The 17,082-nt window shown below is 42.1% G+C and overlaps 1 protein-coding gene across 4 annotated transcripts in view; it reads right to left on the bottom strand.

Annotated features, from left to right (window-relative positions):
* SHISA6 (shisa family member 6) overlaps positions 1-17,082 on the bottom strand; it is a gene marked incomplete at both ends in the record, with an annotated part of 244,373 nt that overhangs the window by 82,864 nt on the left and 144,427 nt on the right. The gene's annotated exons all lie outside the window — the stretch shown is intronic.

The following is a 17,082-nucleotide window of genomic DNA, read 5'->3' on the forward strand; positions in this document are numbered from 1 at the left end:
TTACCTTCTGTCCTTCCATATAAAAGACTTCAATTCTTAGACTGTCCTTATTGGGAAATCCCCCCTGTATTTTGCTGGTTGTAGTAGACATTTATTTTTGTCATCCCAAATCCATTCTTTCCCTTTCTGATAACCAATCCTGGTTTCCCTCTGGGAAATGACACCTTCCTCCGCTCTTAGTCTATATGGCGGCGGTGAAGCTATGCCCATCCCATAGCGGGAGCATGTTCAGAGCTCAAGGTGATCAGCGCATGGTCCTCCCCCACCTACAATCACTGGTTCAGTGCTGTGTTTAGAACTATAGCAAAGCTAATGAGACAAAATGAGGGTTTCCCTGGGACTTCAGGGAAAGAGATTTTGCTTTTCTTGCAGTGCAGAAAACTTAAAGGATTTAAGGGCTGGATCTGCATCGCCATCTGGTTACCACCACCATCTGGCCCATCACATGATGGCTGTAAAGGAAGCCAGTGTAACTAAAGACACACTATAGTTGATTTTTAAAAAATACATGGGGCAAAGGATAGTATTTTTGAGCCCCAAATCTAGCTGTGCCCCAAGCTAGACCTAGCCCTGAATGTTTCATCTTATATAAACCAATACATTTCCACTTTCCTTAAGCCAGTTTGGGCTGACTTCCTGTCACTTGAAGCTAAAGGAGTCTTTACTAATACAGTTACATTACTGAAAGATGTTTTTGTGCCTGAGAACGTGGCCTTCTGGAAACTCGTGGCCATCTGAAAAATCGAAGAGAATGGAATAGAAGGGTGCTGGAAATGGAAAGGATCTTGTCCATTAACTAGCTCCAACCCAATTCATCAAAAGATGGGGAAACTGAGAGTTAGGGAGGATATGTCCGTACATGTGCTTAGCTGCAGAAGTGGGAACATGACCTAGACCTGACGTGCAACTCTCTCTCTCTCACCTCTTCCCACTCAAATTGGGACGGACTCTCATTTTCTACAAGTGACTGTCGTTTCTGGTTTGTTTCCAGTCACTTCAAGAGCTGACCACAGTGAGCCACCTCTCCCTTCCTTCTCCTTCCTCCTTGATGTAGATTTATTTAAAACATTCTATTCGAAACATTTCAAGCACACAGGAAGTACAGAAGTCAAATAGACACTGTGGCACTCCATCTAGTTTGAAAAGATGTTAAGTATTTTGCCAGTTTTCCTGCAGGTTTTTATTACAAAAGATGGAAGGCATTGCATTATAGCTGAAGTCCCACTGCCTCCTCCATGCCTTCTGATTCCCGTGTATACTACCCAGCAGTAACTACTATCCTATATGTGCTTGTATGTTTCTCCATATCGCTTTGTACTTTAAATAAAGAACCATGGATACTTCAGGGCTGGCCTTTATAATTTTATGGCAGTGATATTGTACATATCCTATTGGAGCTTGCTTTTCTCACTCGGTATTGTGTTTTGAGATTTATAATATTTATGTTGATAGAGGTAGATTTCTTAGCCTTTATTTGTGCAAAAATGTATTCATTTTGTCTTACTTCCGTAATGGTAGTTTAGCTGGTTATAGACCCTTAAGTTGATGGTGATTTTGCTTCATCACACATTATTTGGCACACGTGTGTATGTTCAGAAGTCTTCTGCCAGTTCAAATCTGTTCCTGAGTAAAGAATCTGTCATTAACTTCTATCTGCTTTACAATGTTACCTGTGATTTTTGGATTTTGGTTATTTTACCTGCTAGAAGGTCACTGTGTTTCTTGAAATCATGGATTAGGGTCATTCATCAATGTTGGAAAAACACTTTACCATTATCTATCCAAACACTGTTTCTCCCATATTCTCTATCTTTTCCTTTGGAACATATGTTAGTTATATGTGGGATCTACATTAAACTATTTAACCTAATTCTTCCTTTTTATACTTTCTCTTTTCTTGGCTTTCTGTATAATTTCCTCAAAATTATCTCCAAACTACTAATTCCCTCCTTGGTGGTGTTTATTAGTCCATTATTTTTTTTTTTTTTTTTTTTTGCGGTATGCGGGCCTCTCACTGTTGTGGCCTCTCCCGTTGCGGAGCACAGGCTCCGGATGCGCAGGCCCAGCGGCCATGGCTCACGGGCCCAGCCGCTCCGCGGTATATGGGATCCTCCCAGACCGGGGCACGAACCCGTATCCCCTGCATCGGCAGGCGGACTCTCAACCACTGCGCCACCAGGGAGGCCCTATTAGTCCATTATTTAGCCTCTCTGCTTGGTTTTAAATTTTAGTTACTACTTTTCTCCATGTCTAAAAGTTGTATGTGGTTCTTCTTCAAAGTTGCCTGTTCTTTTTTCATAAGATCTTCATCTTTTATTTGTGGGATAAATCCTTTTCTTTATATTTTCAATAATTTTAAGTACACTTTCTATATTCTTTTTCAGATTGCTCTGTTCAAGAAGTCTAGTTATCAGGTAGTTTGTGTGGCTGTATGGTGAGCTGATCTTTTGCAAGATGTCCTTTTTACCTTCCAAAATCCTGTGGTTTGCCTTTCCACTCTAGTTCTGTTTGTGCTTCTACTGAGTACCCTAGGAGTATCACTGTCCCAGGATCAATTTTTATGCTTTATGATATATTTTCACCTTCGTGGTTCCTTGTACCTTTCAGCAATATAAAATCAGACCTCAAGCCTCTAAGAAATATAGTCCTGGATTTGATTTTTCAGAAGAAACTTTTTTTGCCAAATACGGGCAGAGAGAGAAGAGCTTCCTTTTTGTTGCCTCGTACTGATGAGAATATATGTTTTCTAGTTGTTCTAGGAATGAGGTCTTTGAGGGTCCTGATTCTATGCTTCTCACTTTGCTCAGGCCTAAGGTTTTGTGTCCCTTCTCCATATTGGATTAAAAAATCCAATCCCATAGGTTATTGGTATCAAAAATCACTCTTTCCCACCCTCTAAGAGTAATAACAAAACCAGTCCATACATTGACTCGTCTTGTTTTAATTTCCTCTTTTTTTTCTGGGACAATAATGTTTCCCTTCTTTCGAGTCCAACCATGCATTTTAATTTATTTGTGTTCTATCCAGCAATTTTTGGTATGCATAGTGGAAGGGTTTTCAAGTTGTCTTAGTGTACGGAACCCAATTTATTTACCTCTGCAGATACCCTTGGCCACGTTTTTCTGTTGATGGTACTGGGGAAGCCTCCTGGCCCAAATGCATTCTTGTAGGTACAGAAGGACTGTCATCTCTGTGCCTCCTTCATCGTGTTCCACTTGCTTAGTTGACAGGGTTCTCTGCAGTGGCTGCTCTAGGTCCCTCACATCACTCACAGGCATGTCTTGTTCCCTGACGTGCATGCCTCTTGCTTCTCATTTCTGGGCATTCCTGTTGGTACTGAGGCATGAGATAGTTTGGGCCTTTGTGACACATGCAATGTCTTGCCCAGCTGGCCTCACGAGGCTGCAGGTGGAGAGATGGGGAGTACCCCTTGCTCACTTCCATCATGGGCTCAGCCTGAGGACTGTGGCTTGTGCCTCGGATGCTGCCTTCCTAGGTGCCAAGGAGCTGGTTTCCTAGGTGGCTACTCACGGGCCTAGGAGGTAAACCCAGAAGTGCAGGAGACTTGATGTCACATGGGACAACTTTCACCAAAGAGAGACAAAAGTGAGCATAGAAATTCTTCCCCCTTCTTCCTCCAAGATGGACTATTAAAACATGCAGTGTGGGGGAGGGATAAATTAGGAGTTTGGGATTAGCAGATACACACTACTATACATAAAATAGATAAACAACAAAATCCTACTGTAGAGCACCGGGAATATAAAACTGAATCAATTTGCTGTACACCAGAAGCTAATGGAACACTGTAAATCAACTACGCTTCAATTAAAAAACGAACAAAAACAAAATAAAAAAAAAACCTGCGGTGGTTTCAGGAGACCTCTCCTAATACATCCTAAGAAATTGAGCAATCAACTACGCTTGTTATAAAAAGCCGTAATATAATCACTTAAATTTGCTCTCCTGCCTTTCCTGACTTTCTCCTGTTTCTTTCCACACTCCCTTTTTCGCCCCCTGGAGTTGTACTTCCTCCTATACTAAACACCTAGGAATTTGCCCCAAGCTCCATTTTCTAGGCAACTCAGGCTAAGATAACTTATTTGCCATCATACAGGACTCTGCAGCCCCTCTCTTTCTAATCCAGCAACAGCTGGGGGAAGGCAGAAAGCCTCTTGAGAAAAAGGTACATTCCATCCATTGTTTATTTGTTTATGGATATCAGCCTTGAACTGACTCTCAAAGCTCCCATTCTTTCTACCTCATGGGCATAGGGCATCTTGGTGCTGGATACAGGCAAAGTGGGGACAGTGTATGGAAACTGCTTGCAGTGTAAGATGTAGGCAATGCGGAAGAAAACCAACTTCTAGATTCTTGTTATGGGCTGTGAGTCCTTAACTTGTGTGACCTCTTTTTTTGATTTATAGAATAAAGTTTAACGGTGGACCTTGATGGGGCCTGAGAAATCCCCCTGGTGCTGTTATTTCCTCTTTCTTTTGGCTGAGCAAATTACCTTTTCCAGCCATGCCTCTCTGCTGGATCTGCAGGATCTTTCCGATAGCAATCTTCATTTTAAATTTGAGGCTTTCTAAAATTTCATCATGAAAACAATGTTCTTAACACAGTGCTTTATCACCAGGGAAATGCTACATGGAAACATTTCATCATAAAATCTCAAAATAGGAGAGCTAGAGAAACCCCATTGCAATGCATTGTCTGTGGGAGAGATTCAATATTTGTTAAAAGACTGAGCACATTGATACGAGGAAATGTAAAATGGTGAAAAGGTCTAGGAGACTGGGGATGGCGAGAGATGGGATTTAGTCCAATAATTTGTGGCCCTCGAGTAGGCTGTTTAACCCAAAGGGGCCAATTGACTTCTGAACACCCTTCCTAGGTGGGGAGAAATCCCAGGAGAGGTGAGAGACAGAATCTTGCATCCTGGTATGGAAGGCAAGTATAGAAGGGTTAGATATTCCCTCTCTCAGCATCCTGGCAACCAGAATGCAACCAGGAAATGTGATTTTAGCCAACTGACTGGTCAAACCACGTCTACAGCAAATGATGCTCTAAGGCCAGTTACTATTTAGAATTCATTTGGGTGGTGGCTGTGTCATCCCTTTCTGTGGTAGCAGCAATGGGACCAGCTGTGGCAAGAGCAGTGTCCAACCACACACTTCTTGTGTCTTCTTACAACTGCAGTTCTGTCCCCCGGTCTTTCACTGAGTCCTGGATAGTGTCTGAGCCTGGACCTTCAGCTTTGCTACTGAGTCGATGAACTATGTGATGTTGCTCCAATGCACTTAGAGACTTAGTTTCTGTTGCTTGCAACCAAAACACTACAAGTGGAAGGTCTAAAATTCTTCCCTTGTTCCAAACATCCCACAAACTGTTGTGTGACGCTTTGGATGTTGCAAAGTGCTTTTTAAAAAAATGTTTATTGCGGTATAGTTGATTTACAATGTTGTGTTAGTTTCAGGTGTACAGCAAAGTGAATCTGCTTTACATACACATATATCCACTCTTTTTTAGATTCTTTTCCCATATAAGCCATTACAGAGCACTGAGTAGAGTTCCCTGTGCTATCCAGTAGGTCCTTAATAGTTATCTATTTTATATACAGTAGTGTGTATGTGTTAATTCCAATCTTCCAATTTATCCCTCCCCCGCCCTTACCCTCTGGTAACCATAAGTTTACTTTCTACATCTGTAACTCTATTTCTGTTTTGTAGATAAGTTCATTTGTAGCCTTTTTTTAGATTCCACATATAAGCGATATCATATGATATTTGTCTTTCTCTGTCTGACTTACTTCACTCAGTATGACAATCTCTAGGTCCATCCATATTGCTGCAAATGTGGCAATCCCACTCCTGGGCATATATCCGGAGAAAACCATAATTCGAAAAGATACTTGCACCCCAGTGTTCACTGCAACACTATTTACAATAGCCAGGACATGGAAGCAACCTAAATGTCCATCAACAGAGAAATGGATAAAGAAGATGTGGTACATATATGCAAAGCACTTATATACACATTGTCTTATTTCATCCTCAAAATGACCGCATGGAAATGCTTTATTATCCGTATTCCACGTATGGGAACAGATGAAGATCACAAGGGTCAATGGTTTGCTCAAAGTGACACAATCAGTCCTGAGGGGGAGGACTTGCACCCAGTTGAATTCTATGTGCTTGTTTTATGTCACCAGTGGAACCGTGGTGAGGTTCAAATGAGATGATGAACATGAAGGTGGTTCTAACCTTGAAGAGCGCTATACAATTATTATTTCTGATTAATTACCTAGGAAGAAGGTGGCAGGAATGGAAGGTAAAGGCAGATCTGAGCTCGAGCCTAGTACTATTTTCATTACACTTCCTTCAAAGGGATGCTTTTAATTACATTTATAGGTTACTTTTGGGGGTACTTATTTTTTTTACAGGTGGTTTTGGCATAGAAATAAGAAAATCTCTTGGCTACGTTCAAAGAATTTAAGAAATCGTTGCATGGTGTTTTCAAAAGCCACATAAAAATGTCTACACACCATCTGAATCCCTAATGGTTTTCACTCAAGGTCATCTAACTATAACAATGATTTAATCGCACCTCTTAGGTAAATGTATGATAACAATGAAGGATCAGCTCTGGAATTATCCCAATGCCGTTCAAATTGTCCAAAGGGAAGAGAACAAATCCATCATAAACCCAAAATGTGATGGTGACAGTAGGTGGGTGAGGTGGGGGAGAGAGGCTCCTTTTCCCATCAACCTTTGCAATAAGCGAAATGACTGACAGCCTCCACTGGGACACTTACGCTACACTGGAGAAGGTGGGGAAGGATAATAACAATCACAGCAACAAGCTTATATTTAGACAGCACTTTACAGTGTGCAAAGTGACGTGAGTAGAGCAGTTATTACTTCTCTTTTATATACAAGGAAATAGCCTCCAAGAAGTTAAGAGACTTACCAAGCATCATATAGCCATTAGCTGGTGAAGCCAGAAATCAAGCCAAAGTGTGTGTGTGTGTGTGTGTGTGTGTGTGTGTGTGTGTGTGTGTATTTTAGAGGAGGAGGGAGGTGAAAAAAGAACAAAGAAATAAGAGGAGATGGTTGAGAAGGGTAGGTGGGAGAAAATGTGGGATAGAGAGGTCTCTCATACAACAAGACAGAACTAAGAAGAATAATAGGATAAAATACCCACCATGATAAAATGTCTGTATGAAACCGAGAGAGAAAATCCCAGCCAAGTAGAGAAGTAGAAATAATACGAGTGATGTACTGTCATTACGTGGACACCAGGATATTGACAGATTTTTAAAAAATGTCCTCTATCAATACGACTTAAAAGAAAAAAAATGTACTGTCACAGAGCATGGAGGACCATGACTCACATTTTACATTTTTGGGGTGATACTCTGGACATATTTGGTCCTATTTTTAACACTCGGAAGGCATTTGTTTTGAAGTTTGAGGATTAAAAAGGGGCACACATGGCCCATATTCCACATGTACCCCTGCTTACAAGATAGGCTAAGGTATGCTTCTTGAATACATCTCTTTGTTGCCCTTTCCTTAAAACTGACCAAGCTAATTTCCAGATCTCTTCCCTGATAATAACAGAGGCTGAATTTACTTGGATGGAAACAGACATCCTGACCTCTGATCTGTTCATCATTTTGGTTCTTAAAGGTCCAGACTCTAGCTCTCAATTTCCAGAAGTTCTGTTCCTACCATGACCAAAATGCTGGCAGTGACTTTGCTGAGAAGAGGATCTGAAATATCTTAGCTAAGCCCTAATGGGAATGAAGGTTATTCTCCAAACTGGCCCCTAGTCTATAAAAGAGAGTCTCAACCATTTCTGTCAACATCCCACAGTGAATCTACAAAGTGCCATTTTACTGAACAGACTGTCTAGCTGGTCATTAGGTGGTACCCAAGGGCATGTTCTGAATGAGCATCGTTGTCTTACATGATGCTGCAATCAAAAGTTCCAAACAGAAATGACTCAGTAATGTATCCATTTACTTCTTCAATCTGTGTTCTTAGAATAAACTGTCTCTTGGTGGTAATACAGTTAATAATCTTATTACCTATTTTGTGAATTAGTAGTTTGACCTTTCTGAAAATAACCCTCGTCAAGCTTTCAGGACTATTCTCTAATTTTCGAATCTAGGGAACAGACTAGACTGATTTCGTAGTCACTCTTTATAGTTTAATCAGATATTGATCACACTGCTTTTAGCCTATTCTGTCACAAGGAAGTAGTACAATTGTCATTACTATTATTATTAGTTTGCCAATCAGATCTCTTTTCAAATGGTAGCTTCTCTATCATTTTATTTTAATTCTTCTTTTGGTTTGTTTTTCATAATAAATAGAAAGTAAATTTTAAAATTCAGACAGATTTGGATTCAAACCCTAACTCTTTCGCTTGCTAACTGTAAACTTAAATAGTCTGATCTATGTGAGATGCAGAGTTGGCGTTTGAAAACCCTCAAAGAGTTTTGAAAGGATTAAGTCAGACATAAAAGTGACTAGCACAAGATAAACACTCCAAAAATGTTACTTTCCTCACTCAATTCAGTTTTCTTATATCTTTCTTGAATTTGGCACCAGAAATACAAAATAATATCCAAGTGAGCGTACATCACACATTTGTACATAATCGATAAACATAAAGAACATAATGAATATTCTTTGATCTTCAAAAGCCAACACATACATTCCATTTCTGTTTGTCTTTAGGTAAATAAACGGGGGAAGTCCTAAGTCTTTAAAAGCGAAGTAATGTTCACTCAAAATGAATATCATTTTTAGGAGAACAGGAAGCAAATAATTTCAAAACACACGAAACATTATAATATTCATGAGAGGAATTGGGGAATCTATATAGTTGTACTGACATTTATGAACTGTGACTGTCCACAATGAGATCAGGTTGACCAGCAATGAAATAGTCAGGATTTCTCATCATCCAGTAAGGCCGACAAAGCAGACTGTACTGCCCTCCTGCAGACGACAATATGCAAAAGACTCCATATAATAAGTCTTGCAGTACCCAAACAAACTAAATGTTAATGAACCCTATATTTTACAAATGTATTTGACCATGTGACCCCTGAAAACATATAAGAGAGCTAATATTCTGTGAGACATAGTTTGGGAAACACAAATCTGTTGGATCATACCAAAATCTTATAGCACAAAAACCAAAAATCAAACACTAAACAACAACCACAAAGCCCACAATAAACTCCAGGCCTGTAAGTGTAGCTTAATGTACATAAATGACACAGCTAGTGAACAACTTCATTAATAAAGACCTTGTTCACATCTTTTAAAATTATCAATAATCCTCTGGCTTAAATAATAGATTCTACTTCATTCAACAACACCATGGTCATTAGAGCCCCTGAGTAACTGCACGTTCATTTGAGTTTTAATCGTTTTGGCTCTCAGTCAGTCAAGATTCTCAGCTGAAACTTACAAAGCATAAATTATTTTCTAGGTTTACTAAAATTACTTTTGCACCAGGGATTATAAATAAACACAACACAGGTTGTTCTAACAGTCAGGAGCCACGGCTTGAGGTCAGGCGGAGGTGAATCTGAATCCTGATTCTACAATCGTGATCTTAGAGAAGACACCTAAACTCTCTGTGCCTCAGTTTCACTGTATGTAAAATGGGGCTTTTTCCTACTTGTTAGATGGTTTGAGGGTTAAATGAGATTACATAACATGCTTTGCACATTACCAGACACATAGTAAGTGCTCTATAAATGCTCACTATTATTTTATGGACCTCAGATCCTGAGTTTATTCATTGTTTTATTCTCTTTTGTGAATAATAACCTTCTTTATCTTTTGGGTATATATATATGTAGCCACTGGAACACCAATGTAGCCAGCAAGTTTCTGCATCCAGGCTGATATTTACCTACATGCCATTTACAAATCATTTGGCTTTCAAATAAAAATCCGTAGAGAGCATTATTATTATATGCAGATATTTGAAGGTCTATTTTCATACTTTCTCAGAGAGTGTGTTTCTAAGCAAGGAAACCGGCAGGGGATCAGGGTGGCCCTTCTGTGCTCAGTTGCTTTGCAAGAGTTTGCGCCGACTGCCGTTTCAGTGGGAGGGAGGAGCAGGGAAAGAAAAGAGGCCTATTTTCTGTATCACTCACCCTCCTTCAACACCTCCACAGAAATCCAATGCCATTTTGAGGGTTGCCTGGGTGAGAATGACTGCGTCTAGTGCTATGCCAACAGGAGTGCATCAGGGCTAAAGTTTCTGACAGTCTAATAGGGATGCTGGTCCAAGAACTTTATTAGCAAAGTCAAGGATGAAGGTGAAATGATATGGTGGGTACTGCAAAGTCGTTTATCCCAACACCCTTTCCCTGCAAACTTTTCCCTGGCCTGTCTTTATTATAGGGCCTGGTAAAGCTTACAGAAGAAGAAAGAGAAGACAGAGGAGGAGGAGGGAGGGAGGAAAGATGGAAGGAAGGAAGGAAGGAAGGAAAGATGGAAGGCAGGAAGGCAAGGCCAGGCCCTGACTTTGCCAGTTCCAGTTTGGCTAACGAGTCTGTGGTAGACCATGGCCTCCATTCTCCAGCCCTCCCTGTATGCACATCTCTACTGTTGGGCAGGCGGCCAGAACAAGCCCATGTGAGCCTGCAGGATGATGGCAGACATTTGGACAGATGCCCCATCCACAGAAGCTGATTCGCCCCGTTGACCACAGCCAACCACAGACACATAAGAAAACCCCACCGACAAACAAACTGTCCAGCTAAGCCGCCCAAAATGCCTCCTGCGTGGATGTCAGTTACATACGCGGCTGTTGTCCATGCCCAGTTTGGGAGGTTTCTTAGCTGAGGCAGAGAAGTGATACAGAGGCAGAGGTGGGCGTCTGGTGGTACTTCTCTCCCTCTGCCTTTGCTCTTCTGTCCTTGAATAACTGGATGATGTGACAGCTGGAATTTTCCAGCCCCTGAGTAACCATGAGGGAAAGAACAAACTTCTTGGCTTGTGAGGTCAACAAACTCCTCCTCCTTGGTTTAAGCCGGGTTTTCAGTTACTTGTAGGTCAGCACAATCCCAGCTGAAAAGGGGTGTTATTGGAAGTCTGGCAGGAGCTAGGGTGATCAGTGATGGCAGGTTATAGCATGGCACGCTGAAGGAGGTGGCGGCCTCAGGCATGTAGAACCCACGCGCGTTCATGCATTCATTCTTTCTTTCACTCAGTCATTTAAATTGGCACTAGTACCTCTGTGGACCTGTGAGTGGAGTGAATCATACCCCCGGGGCCTCATGGTTGGGAAGGATATGAGAAGTAACCAAGTCCCACATTCCCCCAATAACCCCCTGCACAGCATCTCCGGCAGGCTTCTCATTACCATGCAGCCTTTCTCTAATTGTCACAAAGCGACATCCACTTAAACCATACTCTGCCTACTTGTTACTTTCACCCACTGGCACAGTCTTGCTTCTCAGCACTTTCCAGCTTATTCCTATGAAATACAGCTAAGGGTAAAGGGAACAGATGAAATACACAGGGATGGGGCTGGTGGACCATCCAGAATACAAAGCAATAAAGCACGTTTATCAAAGTCTAAATTTCCTTCAAAATCACACTTTATCTTAAAAATTCAGAAACACGTAGGAGAGATTAAACGGAATCTTAATTTTAATAAAGAATGTTAATTTTAATACAGTTTTAATATAGAAATCACATTTCTATTTCTTACCATGAAATCAATTTAGTCCTTAAGGAACATATGTCACATTTATTAGGTGGTGTCCTTACCTCTACTCCCGAGGAAATAAAACCATTTCATTCTCCACGATAAGAGTCGTAGTTGTTATTTATTTAACACCTGTGATATGCCAGCTACTTCACTCATGCCTCATAATTCTCACACAGCTGTATGTGGTATTATTTTCTCCATGTTAACAATAAAATGAACGTTCAGAGATTTTAACTGATTATTTTCCCCCCGAGGCCACAAAGCTGGCAAAGTGGAAATGATATTTAAACCCAGTTCCGTGGAGCTCCAAAAACTCATCTTTTCTACTACCTCTGTCAAATAAGCAACAGCCTCACATATTCAGAGATAACCTTTTTCTTAGCTTCTCCAAATATCCTTGGAGGGAAAAGGTAACTAAAAGAAAATCACATTCCCGTTTCAAAAAGGGACTATAAAATGCTACACACTCATTAATTAGAGAAAACAGAAGGGAGAGACAGAATTCTTTTTTTGTTTGTTTTGTTTTGTTCAAGTCACTGTATCCCAGAAAGCCTGGGGACCATCTGAACACACGCATTGGAATCCTGGGTGCATGTGTGTGGTTGATAAAACGCCAGGTACCTAGAAGAATATCCTAGTTACCTGGCAAGGTGGGGAAACAGATGTTATCCCCCAAGATGGAGAGGTTCTCCGTGTCAGGGTTAGGAGGGTCTGTGGTAGCCTTAGTGAATTAGAAGTGAATTTTGGCAAAACAAAAACCAACAAGGGGGGTTTCAAAGCCAACCTAAGAAATTTCTTAAATACACGAAAGACAGAAAATTAGTGAGGGAGCAAACAGGAGAGACCAAGTAGACCAAATTTAATCTCTGTTTTAGCCTACGAAGGGATACGTTAGACCAGGGGTCCCCAACCCCAGGGCCGCGGACGGGTACTGGTCCGTGGCCAGTTAGGAAGCTGGCCTCACAGCAGGAGGGGAGTGGCAGGCGGGCGAAGCTTCAGCTGGGGCTCCGCATGGCTCACATCACCGCCTGAACCATCTCCCACCCCCTGCCAAGCGCCACCGGTCTGTAGAAAAACTGTCTTCCTCGAAACCGGCCCCTGGTGCCAAAAAGGTTGGGGACCACTGTGTTAGACCAATAGTCCTCAGACCTTGCTTGATACAGGAGAAGCCCCGGGAGGAGGTGTTAAAACCCAGCCCAGGGCCTCCCTGGTGGCGCAGTGGTTGAGAGTCCGCCTGCCGATGCAGGAGATACGGGTTCGTGCCCCGGTCCGGGAGGATCCCACATGCCGCGGAGCGGCTGGGCCCGTGAGCCATGGCCGCTGAGCCTGCGCATCTGGAGCCTGTGCTCCGCAACGGGAAAGGCCACAACAGTGAGAGGCCCGCATACCGCAAAAACAAAACAAAACAAAAAAAAACAAACCCAGCCCACTTTCCTGGTGGCGCAGTGGTTAAGCATCCGCCTGACAATGCAGGGGACACGGGTTTGAGCCCTGGTCTGGGAAGATCCCACATGCCGCGGAGCAACTAGGCCCGTGGGCCACAACTGCTGAGCCTGCGCTCTAGAGCCCATGCTCCGCAACAAGAGAAGCCACCGCAATGAGAAGCCCGCGCACCGCAACGAAGAGTAGCGCCCACTCGCCGCAACTAGAGAAAGCCCGTGTGCAGCAACGAAGACCCAACACAGCCAAAACTAACTAACTAAATAAATAAAAATTAAAAACAAAACAAAACAAACAAACAAAAAAAAACCCCAGCCCACTGGGCGCTACCCCCCAGAGTTTCTGATTCAGTAGCTCTGGGGCGGGCCTGATCAGTTTGCCTTTATTTATTTATTTATTTTTAACTTCTTATTTTATATTGGAGTACAGTTGATTAACAATGTTGTGTTAGTTTCAGGTGTACAGCAAAGTGATTCAGCTATATACATGTAACCTGTTCATAGGTGGCACCGATGCTACAGGTCCAGAGGCCACACTTTGACAACCACTCCCTCCTCAACTATTCCTGGAGCCAACCGGACTGGAGCAATGGATGCCTGGGGCATCCTGGACCTAAGGGATGGGCCAGAGAAGATGCTAGCAGGTTAGCATCCACCTGCAAAACTTCCATGTTATCACTCAGCCTGGTTATCAGAGGGTAGTTTACTGGGGTGACCCACTTTCGTAACAAGAGCCAGGGAAGAAGTTGGACTTGAGAGTTAGACCTTACTAACCTAACTGTGAACTCAAATACTAGCTCTGCCGCTTAAGAGGTGGGCAAAGTTGGGCAAAGCCCTTAATCTCCTTAAGCTTCCTTTTCCTCATCTGCACCAGGGAAATTGTAGCACCTAACTTGTGGATCTGTTATGAGGACAAAAGAAGATATAGGTGAAGAACCTGCTGGCACACAGTGATGTTCAAGAATTGATGTTGTCTCAGGGCCTTGGATAAACTCATCCAACTTCCTCTGCAGGTTGTGAATTGGGGGGTATTAACACTGGAAAGATGAGGTTTGAGCCAACTTGAGTTATTCCTCCTTGCTAGAGCCTGGCCCTATGGACTGTGCCTTCAGGGCATCAAGGCTGATTTAAAGAGGGGTCCAAGAATCAGGGATAGTTCTTAGACTCCTGGAACACTGAAAGGCATCTGGGTCTTAACCCACAGCTTGTGTCTGCTGCCATTGGAAGGGCTGGTGGAGAGCTGAACTCTTCCACCAACACAAAGAATTCTGTGAGCCTTAAGAATTTTTACCACTTTGCTTCCACTGCCATAGAAACCTTTCATTTTGGTGCCTCCAGACTCAGGGAAAGGAAAATGATCAAATCTGTGTGTATCAGAAGCAACACATTAGGTCACACCAATGGTCTACCCAGGTAAATCATGGTGGTGTTACCCAAGGGGGCCTTGGAACTCTGATCCTGTATGACGTTACCCATATATGGTTGGGGTGATATCCCCCAAGCTCCTAACTTTCTCAAACAGACACATGACATGTCAGTTACTTACAAAGACAACACTGGACAATAGCCCCATGAACCTGGAACTATGGATCCCCCTGAGTCTCATGACCTTCTATTTTGTCTTTAATCTTGCATTTGAACCCACGTCCAGTTTCCTTTCTTTTTTAGAGAGGGTAATTATAACTAGTATTCTCCATAGAACTGTATTGGAAAGGCAAGTCAGTTAGTGTCTGACCTAATTAGGTAGGTAACTTTTAGAAGCTGTGCTGGCTTCTTCCAAAAGAAAAGCAAAAGTTATTTTAGACACTGCTGTTATAGTGACACAATGATACATGGGTCTAATGAGTAATTTTATCAAATTAATTATTTCTGAAAGGATAAATTTTTATGCTCAGAAAAAATCACTCCAGCTTTTTTATGTTTTGATCTTTGTAACTAATTTTAAAGATCACACTGTGCCTGTCTCATTTGCTCCCGTGAGTCTTGTAACAGCCCCAGCCAAAAGCAATAACATTTGAATTTGACCAAAGCCCCAGTCTTTATGGTTTCTCAGCGTGTCCTATCACCCTGGGTGATTAAAGTTGGTTGAATTAGCTTTCAGAATTTTCACAGTTTTAATATCACAGCTTCAATAAGGCAGCTGTGAGCGAGGAAGACAGCTGAGCTCTTCCAAGCAAGAACCATCTGAATTAATCATCAACCTCCAACCACATCCCACCTGCCTTGATCAATGGGCAAACAATGGTTTGTACACTGGGGAGGTATTTTTCCAGGGTCAGTAATGAATGCATGGCTTCAATTTCCCAGCAGTTAATGTCTAGCCCCTTACAATTTAACTGAAGCTTCGTGCCTGGCACAGAACTCCCTTTCTAGGTATCTCATCAGCTGAGATATCCTCTAAGGACTTGATACTTAAACGATGTATTCTTGGCATCCATCTATTTGGCTGAGGTCAAATATTAAGAAGCAGGTTTTAATGTTATATATCTTAATTCTTTATGACAGTGGTTCTCAAACTTTAGTATGCATCAGAATTACCCAAGGGCTTATTAGAACATGCATTGTTGATCCCCACTCCCAGGGTTTCTCTTTCAGTGAGGGAGAGCCCAAGAATTGCATTTCTAACAAGTTCCCAGGTGATGCTGAGGCTGCTGGTATGTGGGCCACACTTTGAGAACCACTGTTTTAGAGATACTAATACTGCTTTAATTTTTTAAAATTAAGTTCTAATGGTTTCCCATGTGGCACAAAGAGGACTGAGAATATGAACACTGTTGTGAAGTTCTTACCTTTCTGGATATTTTCTTTGGCAGAAGAAGAGTCTGCCGTAGAGAACCTGGTTGAAAACATCAGCTCCCTGATTCTCCCATTGACTTCAGAGGTGGGAAGAGGCAGTGTGTCTACCTGATCTGGGCACAGCAGGTCCTACTTGTTTATAGATGTCAGGGAGACTGCATCTCGAAAGAAATGACCATGCAGAAATATTGATTCCAAATCTTGGTTTTTCAAATGTGAGGTCCCCAACGAAATGGTTCACACACAAGGTGAAAAACTCAGGAATGAGGGCTGATTCATGTCACAGGAAGGTCCTTGAATGTGTGAAAAGTACCCACTCACTTTCATTTTCCTCATGTTGGAAGGGGACTGGGCACACCCCAGAGAGCACAGGAGGGGACCTTAGGTTCCTGGTCCCCCCTCTGCCGAAAAGCCATCAAGGAAGGACAAATAGTGCTATCATTCACAGGAGTACTTCAGACTCAGAAACCATCAGCGAAACTCCTGGTCCTATCACCCCAGTCTTACATCCAAAAGCAAACGCAATTCTAGGGAGCAACAGCACTGTTCTCCTTCTGAATAATTTTATTTCAAGTTTATAGAAGGTTCCTAAGTCTCTATTTCCTGAGAGATGGGTCTGTGCATGTATGTGTTTGTGTGTGTGTGTGTGTGTGTGTGTGTATTTGAGAGAGAAAAAAATAAATTGGATATCCCTAAAACTTGAGGACTGCTACTCTGATAAGATGGAGAACGCTGATGATTCATTCTGCTTTGAGGGGGCAACTGAGATCTCTTACTAACACATGAGTGATGTGGGGAATGTTAAGAGTCATACTGAGAAATTTGGTTCATGCTGTATCTCAGAAAAAGCCCACTATAGCCATGAATAACACAGGCCTGAAGCTAGTCAACCTGGTCCCAGTAGAGACTCCACCACTTACTAGTTGGATAATCTTGGCCAAATTTCCTAATCTTTCTGTGCCTCACCTATGAAATTTAGATACGCATAGTACTTCTCTCCTAGCGCTGTTATGTTAAGTAAATGAATTAATATATGTAAACTACTTAGAGGAGTGCCAGGCACATAGAAAATGTTCTAAAAGCACTAGCTGTT

This window comes from Mesoplodon mirus, assembly GCF_964341445.2.
Source record: "Mesoplodon mirus genome assembly, chromosome: 18".
NCBI classification, from domain to species: Eukaryota; Metazoa; Chordata; class Mammalia; order Artiodactyla; family Ziphiidae; genus Mesoplodon; species Mesoplodon mirus.